We start from the raw sequence: 7,779 nt of genomic DNA, 5'->3' as shown, positions 1-7,779 counted from the left end.
TCTATCTATCTATCTATCTATCTATCTATCTATCTATCTATCTATCTGCCTATCTATGTATATTTAGACAGAGAGAGACAGAAACCCTTTCCCTAGAGAGGCTAATCTTTTCCATTTGCCCTGGACACACACACACACACACACACACACACACACACACACACACACTGTGCCTTCTTGTGTTGCGACCCTAGGCTGTAATACGTACTGCTTTTGCCTACGTGAATTCCTTCCCGTCATTCAAAGTCCACTCAAGGTGTGTTGCCTTAGGGGAGTCTTCACTGACCTCTCACCAGCCTACCATTTTTCTACTCTGGCCATGACCTATTGTTGCCCTCTGATTCATATAGAACTCTTTCCCCAGCTCAATGAAATTTTGAGGTCAGGTCCTACTTTTTGATACCCACATAGTTTGGTAAAGAGTAGTGCACTTACAGCATTAGGGGTAACACATATTTTCCATTTGCTCTGTAATACTGGCTTAGGCAAATCTTTTCTCTACGTTGCTGATTTGTCATGGAATACAGGTTTTTCTTCAACTGTTAAACGATCTCTGCTCAAATTCATCCTGCCAATAGAGCTAGGAGAATTTATCTGAGTCAGAATTTTGTTTTCCTGATTTAACAAAGAGATCTACTGCATAACAAATACAGATTAAAGTTCTTGTCCTTATATCCAAGTCTCAATGCAATCCATCTCTCCTTTCCAAATCTGTGTCTTCCCTCTCTGCCATCTGTACTTTCTCTTGGTCAAACTGGCCAGTCTGTATCTTTGAATGTGCACCTGCATAATTTGCTTATATGTTTCTGCCTAAGGATGCATTTTTCTCTATCTGACTTCCACCAGTCTTTTAAAAGCTAAGTCCATTATCACACTGGTGTACTTTTCTGGACCCTACCCACACCACTTCGTTATAATAAAACCTTATGTTAGTTGAGTAGATGTCATTTTCTCTAAATTTCTTATAGGCAGTGATGGTTGGCATTTACGTGTCTGCTAGCAGGTGTCAGGTCAATATTATCATCCAACTTTCAATTACAGCCAACTTTCGTCATTGAGAATTTTAGACAAGCTGAATAAATCAGAAATCCCAAAGAACAAGTTAACAGGCAGTTAAACAAGCATCTATGTAACAAGAGACCCTTCCAAAGACAGCTTCAACATTGAATAAAATCAGCTTTTCAGTTGTTTGTCAATTGCCAATATGATGTTTCTGAAAAGCTTCAGTTATAGCTGAACCTTGGTCCAAGCAGAAATCAATATTAAATCTCCTTATTATCAACCAGCTGTGGATGGAAGAACCTATTGGATCAGTTATATACTTGTTTTCTACTTCAAAAATGGGATTGCACTTACGATGTTTACCTTTAGAAGCAAAGGTTTAAAAGAAAAAAACCCAAACACAAAAACAAAAAACACCACCACTACCACCCAGTGTTAATGTAATTAAAGCACAGCTGAGACTTTCTTTTAAAGGACAAATATTTGAGCAACTACTCAGAAGCATACCATTCCCACTTCTGATCCTCTGATCTAGAGGTCAGTTGTATGTTTCCCATCCGGATTAACATTGTGCCCCAAAGCCAGACTGGCTCAGCATTCTTCTTATAACCTTGCTAGCCCTCTGACAGGTGTTGGAGCATATGACAACTAAATGATAATGGAAAGCGCTTTAGCATCTGCATTGCATATCATAGAAGATCAAAACAGGTTTGGACCTCTAATAGGACACTTAAAATATGGAAAATAAGTGAGGTCAATTGTGTGAAATGTTTAGAACAAGGAGGGCAGCTATATCCAATATGGACACATTTAGTGAAGCTTTCATCACTTTCCAGTTCTTTGAGTAGGGATTAACTCTAGATCTTAGGAGGACTGAATTGTCCTGCCCAGACGAAATCTAAGTGGTACTTTAAGAGTTAATATTTGTGGGCCTGTACTGGTTTATGAAGCATTGCCACATTCTCCTGCTTGACCCTCACATTTAATAGTTTCAAGGTGTGCCAGAAAGAAGGTCTTCTAATTTTTCAGCTGAAATGTGTTCCTCTCTAGACTTCAGCTTGCTGAAAGCTCACAAACAATTAAAGCAAGAGCCTTTTCCAAATATCAGACTAATTGTTACATTGAGAATTGTAGTTCTAAAGCAGGTGCATTTCTGAAGGAGCAGCTCTGAGAAAGAGAAAGCATTTTTTTATGGTTTCACCCTTAACTTTAACTTGGAGGCAACTCGTTTTACTGATGGAGAAAATGAAGCTCAGACACAGTATCTCTTGTCTTAAATGGCAAAGTGAGTTGTGGACACAGTCATTTGCAGGTAAGAGTCTAAGCTCTTAACCACTAACCTATGTCACCTCCTCGAAACCAGAATTCCAATTCTCTAATTCTGGATCACACCCTTGTATTTTTCAGTCTAAGGTGTGATCTCTGCTAAACATCAGTCTCTGATTAACATCAGCCATTCTTAGGAATGTTTTGCAAGGTGCGTGAGGCAATTAAGGGTCAGGGACACTGAGCAGCATGCCTAAGAAATGGCACAGCTGTCATTCCAATGCAGGTCCAGAGTCTACATTCTTTGTTTCACGTGATGTAGACTTTCTTCTAGATTCCACTCACTAGGCGTTCTTCCATTGCCAGGCTAGCTACATAATCCACATAATAGGTACTTACTAAATATTCAGATAAACACCAAGATTCAAATCATAAAGATTCATGCTTGAATCCTGGCTCTCCCATCTAATGACATGACCTTGAGCAAGCTGATATGTAATGATCATGTTTGAGCTAAGAAATGGAGATATTTTTCCATCTTCAGTTATTTAAAGTGAAAGATAAATGGGAGAATGGAATGGTACTTTATAAACCATAAAGCTCTATAAGAACCAAGTGTAGTAGATTCATTTACCAATAAGGAGAAGGCTTCAACTGCACTCTGGGCATTGCATGAAAAACAAAATAAAAAGTTTTACAGGTTAGAGAAAACCATCTGGTTCATGGGTTCTAGTTTACTAGAATCTTTTTTAAAAGAAGTAACTGGGACAGTCTCCTAATAAATGGAGATTAATTAAGCTCTTAAAAAACCCAAAAGAGGGCGCCTGGGTGGCTCAGTTGGTTGAGCGACTGCCTTCGGCTCAGGTCATGATCCTGGAGTCCCTGGATCGAGTCCCACATCGGGCTCCCTGCTCGGCAGGGAGTCTGCTTCTCCCTCTGACCCTCCCCCCTCTCATGTGCTCTCTCTCATTCTCTCTCTCTCAAATAAATAAATAAAATCTTTAAAAAAAAAAAAAAGAGGAGAAAGGATTTGGAAGTAAGATGATAATACAAAATAAGGAGTATATCGGTTTTCCTTGGATCAAGAAAACAATACTTGAGATAGTAGGAAAAATGTCAAGGTCTGTGCTTTTTCATCTTTTGCATCCTAAGATCCAGTTAAACTGAGCTATGTTTAAATGCTTTGCTTTATTATTTCCATGACTGTAGGAACGTACGTATTTTGTTATGCTTTCCACTGAACAACTGAATTATAAAACAAATGAATTGTGAAAGCTACTCTTAGATCATGTGGAGGGCTTGTTGAAATACAGCTGGATGAGCCCCATTGCTGGAGTTTGGCTCAGTGGATCTGAGATGGGGACCAAGAATTTGCATTTCTAACAAGTTCCCAGATGATGCCAGTGTTGCTAGTCTGGGGACCACACTCTGAGAACCACTATTTTAGATGAAATCTCTCTAGCTGTGAAATACACCTGAAAGTAACTAAGTGTCCAGTCTTGAAAGACTGAATGAATTTGATTGTGAAATGAGAGCTTATGTGTTTCGTCTGTCACATAAAGATTTCAGTCTATTTCAGAGAAACACTGTGCATCAGGGAGAAATAGGGTAGCTTTTTACCCAGAGAAAATGTGAAACCACATATCCCTCCCCCAAATTTATTCCAGGTTGAACAGTATTTTTTTTTAAAAGATTTTATTTATTTATTTGACAGAGAGAGACACAGTGAGAGAGGAAACACAAGCAGGGGAAGGGGGAGAGGGAGAAGCAAGGGACCCCAATGCGGGGCTCCATCCCAAGACTCTGGGATCATGACCTGAGCTGAAGGCAGACGCCACCCAGGCGCCCCTGAACAGTGTTTTAAATCTCACTTTTCCAGGATTGTTCTATTCTACCTGCTCCCTTACTCTGTGGTTACCTGAAAATTTAAGTGACAGCCCTCCTGCATTCTTTTTTTTTTTAAATTTTTATTGTTATGTTAATCACCATACATTCTGGTAACTTCCTTACAGCTGAACAGTCAGCCTGCTGGGTTCACTCAGAATTCTTACTGGTTTAAGGCAGTTAAAGGTCACTTGCCTCTAGCTAGCTCGTATAAGTTACAGTAGCAGAGAAAAACTGCCAGGCTTCTTTAATATTAAGGTAATAGCTTCTGTGTTCCTGAAATTTCATAAGCCTTCATGTTCTAAGAAATAGCAAGAGTTAGACAATTAAGTGTTAAGATTAAAATAAGCTGAGAAGAGGAAAAGGATGAGGTAGGTAGACAGGAGATTCTACCTCAATAAAAAAGTAACTTCCATTTTTAGATCAGGAAGCAATTTGTTCAGATTTTGCTCACCCTAGAGTGGCAGGCTTCCTTCCAGTGTAGAAGGATGCGGGAAGGGGAGTAACCATGGCAACCTGCCCAGCTACGTGGGCAAGCATAGGACGGGGCCGCACACACTTGGAAGACTTTATTTCTAGCCCAGTCACTCAGTTTAGTATGGGTGGTCCCTCCTTTCCCACTTCCTTCTACTATAATGCTGACTTGGGGAAGAATGGCTCCCACTCCGTAGAGCGGCAGAGAGGGGGGTGGAGACTTCAGTGAGACCAGAGGAGGTCAGCTTGACCAAAGCAAACTACAGGCTTCCAGGCGGAGAACACAGAGTAACTCCTCGTCTGTTCTAGCGTGAGCACAGCGAACACCCTGGTGTTGTTAATACTAAGTGCTTGAATGATTAGCAGTTTTCAGGTAGATGAGCAGTGCCCAATTTTGATGAAGAAATTCTCAACTCTGCCTTCAGTTTTCACAAAGACACATAATTCAGTTGTTCAGGGGGCAAAAATAAAACAAAACACCTACATTTCTAGGTCAGAGAGAACAGAGTATTCTAAGCATATTAGATTAACAATCTCCCCAACAAACTTGGGCTAGGTACTCTTATTCTCTCCAGATAAGGAAGCTTAAGAACAGAGGGGTTACGCAATTTGCCCGAGGTCCCGTAAGCAACAGTGGTCTAGCTGGGATTTGAGTCAAGGCGGTAGGACTCACCCCACTACCTGGTTGTCCCAGGGGGGAGGCAGAAACTGGCATGAATTCTAGCCCTTTGTGTCCATCCTCGGCATCACCTGTTCCCTTCATCAAAAATAAGCATGGTTTTTGTAGAAGAGGAGACTGATGGCCCCCTCTCTGATTCACACGATGCAGTCAGGCTACGTTACCGTGAGTGAGGTGTCTGTGAAGCACACCGAACTGCTGTTGCAGCTAGCTCACCTAGAGGGGACTTTGGCCCACCTCTGTGCAATTCAGGGGCATGGCTTCAACTTTAGAAGTACACGCAGCACCAAGGAGAATTTTAAAATACCACACCCTATTACTCAGGTGTTTCTTATTGCCAGTGTACGTCTCGTTTTGATTCCTTGAGGAGGACAGAAAACCTGACGTGTTCGGTCTGTTAAGGGACACTCCCCCGCCAATCTGCTCTCAAGCCTTTCCATGGGGGGAGACATGTTCTGATGCCCATGAGGGCAAGTGGACACATGGGAGAGCTCAGTCTTCAGCAGCCTGCTCGAGCGTTTCAGCATCTTCACTTGTCTTTGAGAAAAGCATCAATTAAATCTCCAAGGCAGGGAAGATTGAGGGACAGAAACACATGATGCCTTCAAAACCATTCAGATAAAAACTATCAATGGTAGCAAGCTTAGGCTCACCATAGAACCAGAAATGAAGCAGCATATACTTGCTGTGCCACCGAGAGCCCATGTATCCACAAAGCCTCCTGCTGGCCAGGAGACACCCAGCAAGGCATGTCTTCCTGCTCTCTCAATCTTCAGATAATTGAGGCATGGCCAAGCAGGCCAATAAATATCACCTCCAACCATCTGGTCAGAAGTTTCTAGAAGTCCCTGTACCACCTTCATGCCAACAAGTGTCTTAAAAGCAATTCCCTCAATCCAAACAAGGTGACTAAGATCCAGTCAACCTTTTGAGTAAGACAAGAAATAAACCTAATGCACAGGAATTTGGACTTTTAGTTGAATCTAAAACTGTCAAAAGTCTTGAGTGGAAATGCAGACTCTCCCTCAAAAGATTAGATAAGGCTTTTAACAAGTGCCATGCACGGCTCCCTTCCCTCTCCTAACATCCTCAGGTAAAGATCCAATTGTGTCCAAGACCAGAATGCCAACAAGATAGGTGTCATGGGGGAGCCTGGGTGGCTCAGTCGGTTAAGCGTCTGCCTTCGGCTCATGTCATGATCCCAGGGTCCTGGGATCGAGCCTGCTTCTCCCTCTCCCTCTGCCTCTCTCCCTGCTCATGCTCTCTCTCTCTCTGTATCTCTGTGTCTCAAATGAATAAACAAAATTAAAAAAAAAAAAAGATAGGTGTCATGATTCAAAGGCGGAGGACATTCCACTAAGATCAATTGGTTCTGGCCATCCAGTAAAAATGTGTAGGAGGGTATAGCTTAAAGAAGAACTGGTTTCCAGGGCAGTTGTTTGGATAAGAAGGGACAGAGCAAAGAGTGGGCAGGGAAAGGGGAAGTTAAGTTATTCACCAACAGGGAAAAGAATCCAGTCTGCCTTAGGGGCAGACTGATGAGGAATTTAGAAGAAGTAATCAGTCCCGGAAATACACATTGGAAAAGGCTACTAGAGCTCCTCCGTGCTTTCTCCAGCAGACTGTCCACATCGCACACTCCGTGTTGTATGAAGTGTGGCACTGTTTATTGCTTCACCGAAAAGGTCCTTCCCCCAAAGGTTAAAGAGAGCTCAGTCCCAAATGCTTCTGAATTCTCAAGACAATAAACTTTCCTACGGTGTCATTGAGGCCTGTTTCCCTTCAAGGAGAGAGAGACAGAACCTGGGGTGGGAGGGGCACCAGGCCAGGAGAAAAGCAGCCTAATCATGGTCTGACTGTGGGTGTAAGAAGCACGCATGGAGTTGTTATAGACCCGGGAGATAAGCCATTTGGTAGCTGCAATGCTCCCCCATTCCCAGCTAGTTCCTCCCTCCCCAACAGCCAGTAGGTGCTCCTGTGCGGGGAGCTAACCTCAAGCCTGTAAGGAAGATCAATTCTATATCCCATCAAAGCCATTCCGAGAGCCTTATCAGACATTTTGAAGGCATTTTTGTAGCTGCCTTCTTTCTTCAACCATTACTTCTGTTTGAGTTAGTTCTGTCTTACCTCCTTCTCCCCCACTCCCCTGCTTTGCCTGATTAGGGCCAGAAATTTTTTTCATTAAGTCACTTTAGAGTGTAATAACATTTACTATTCATTAAGTCTCCCCTCCATAATTTTTAAGTCTTTCCATGTGTCTGGAAGCTTATTGCTGCTCTTCTCATTTTACAAGAGTGCCTGTCTTCCTTCCAAACACAAACTAAAAAGAAAGAGGAAAAGGTGGGGCGGGGGGAGGGTGGTTAAGGGTGTGGAGATAACATCCAGATTCTTTAAGTGCTTTTAATCCAGTTAAATTTCCCTTTGGACTCAAACAGCTCCCTGCTGACATTGACGGGGGGGGGGGGGGGGGGGCC

General features: G+C 42.5%; 1 protein-coding gene across 1 annotated transcript in view; it reads right to left on the bottom strand.

Moving 5' to 3' along the window:
* The window catches only part of DAB2 (DAB adaptor protein 2), a 49,984-nt gene that overhangs the window by 40,978 nt on the left and 1,227 nt on the right, over window positions 1-7,779 (bottom strand). The window lies entirely within an intron of this gene.

The sequence above is a fragment of the Neomonachus schauinslandi genome, chromosome 7 (genome assembly GCF_002201575.2).
Source record: "Neomonachus schauinslandi chromosome 7, ASM220157v2, whole genome shotgun sequence".
Classification (NCBI taxonomy): domain Eukaryota; kingdom Metazoa; phylum Chordata; class Mammalia; order Carnivora; family Phocidae; genus Neomonachus; species Neomonachus schauinslandi.
The sequence above is the reverse complement of the archived record's forward strand: the minus strand, read 5'-3'. Positions and strand labels throughout refer to the sequence as shown.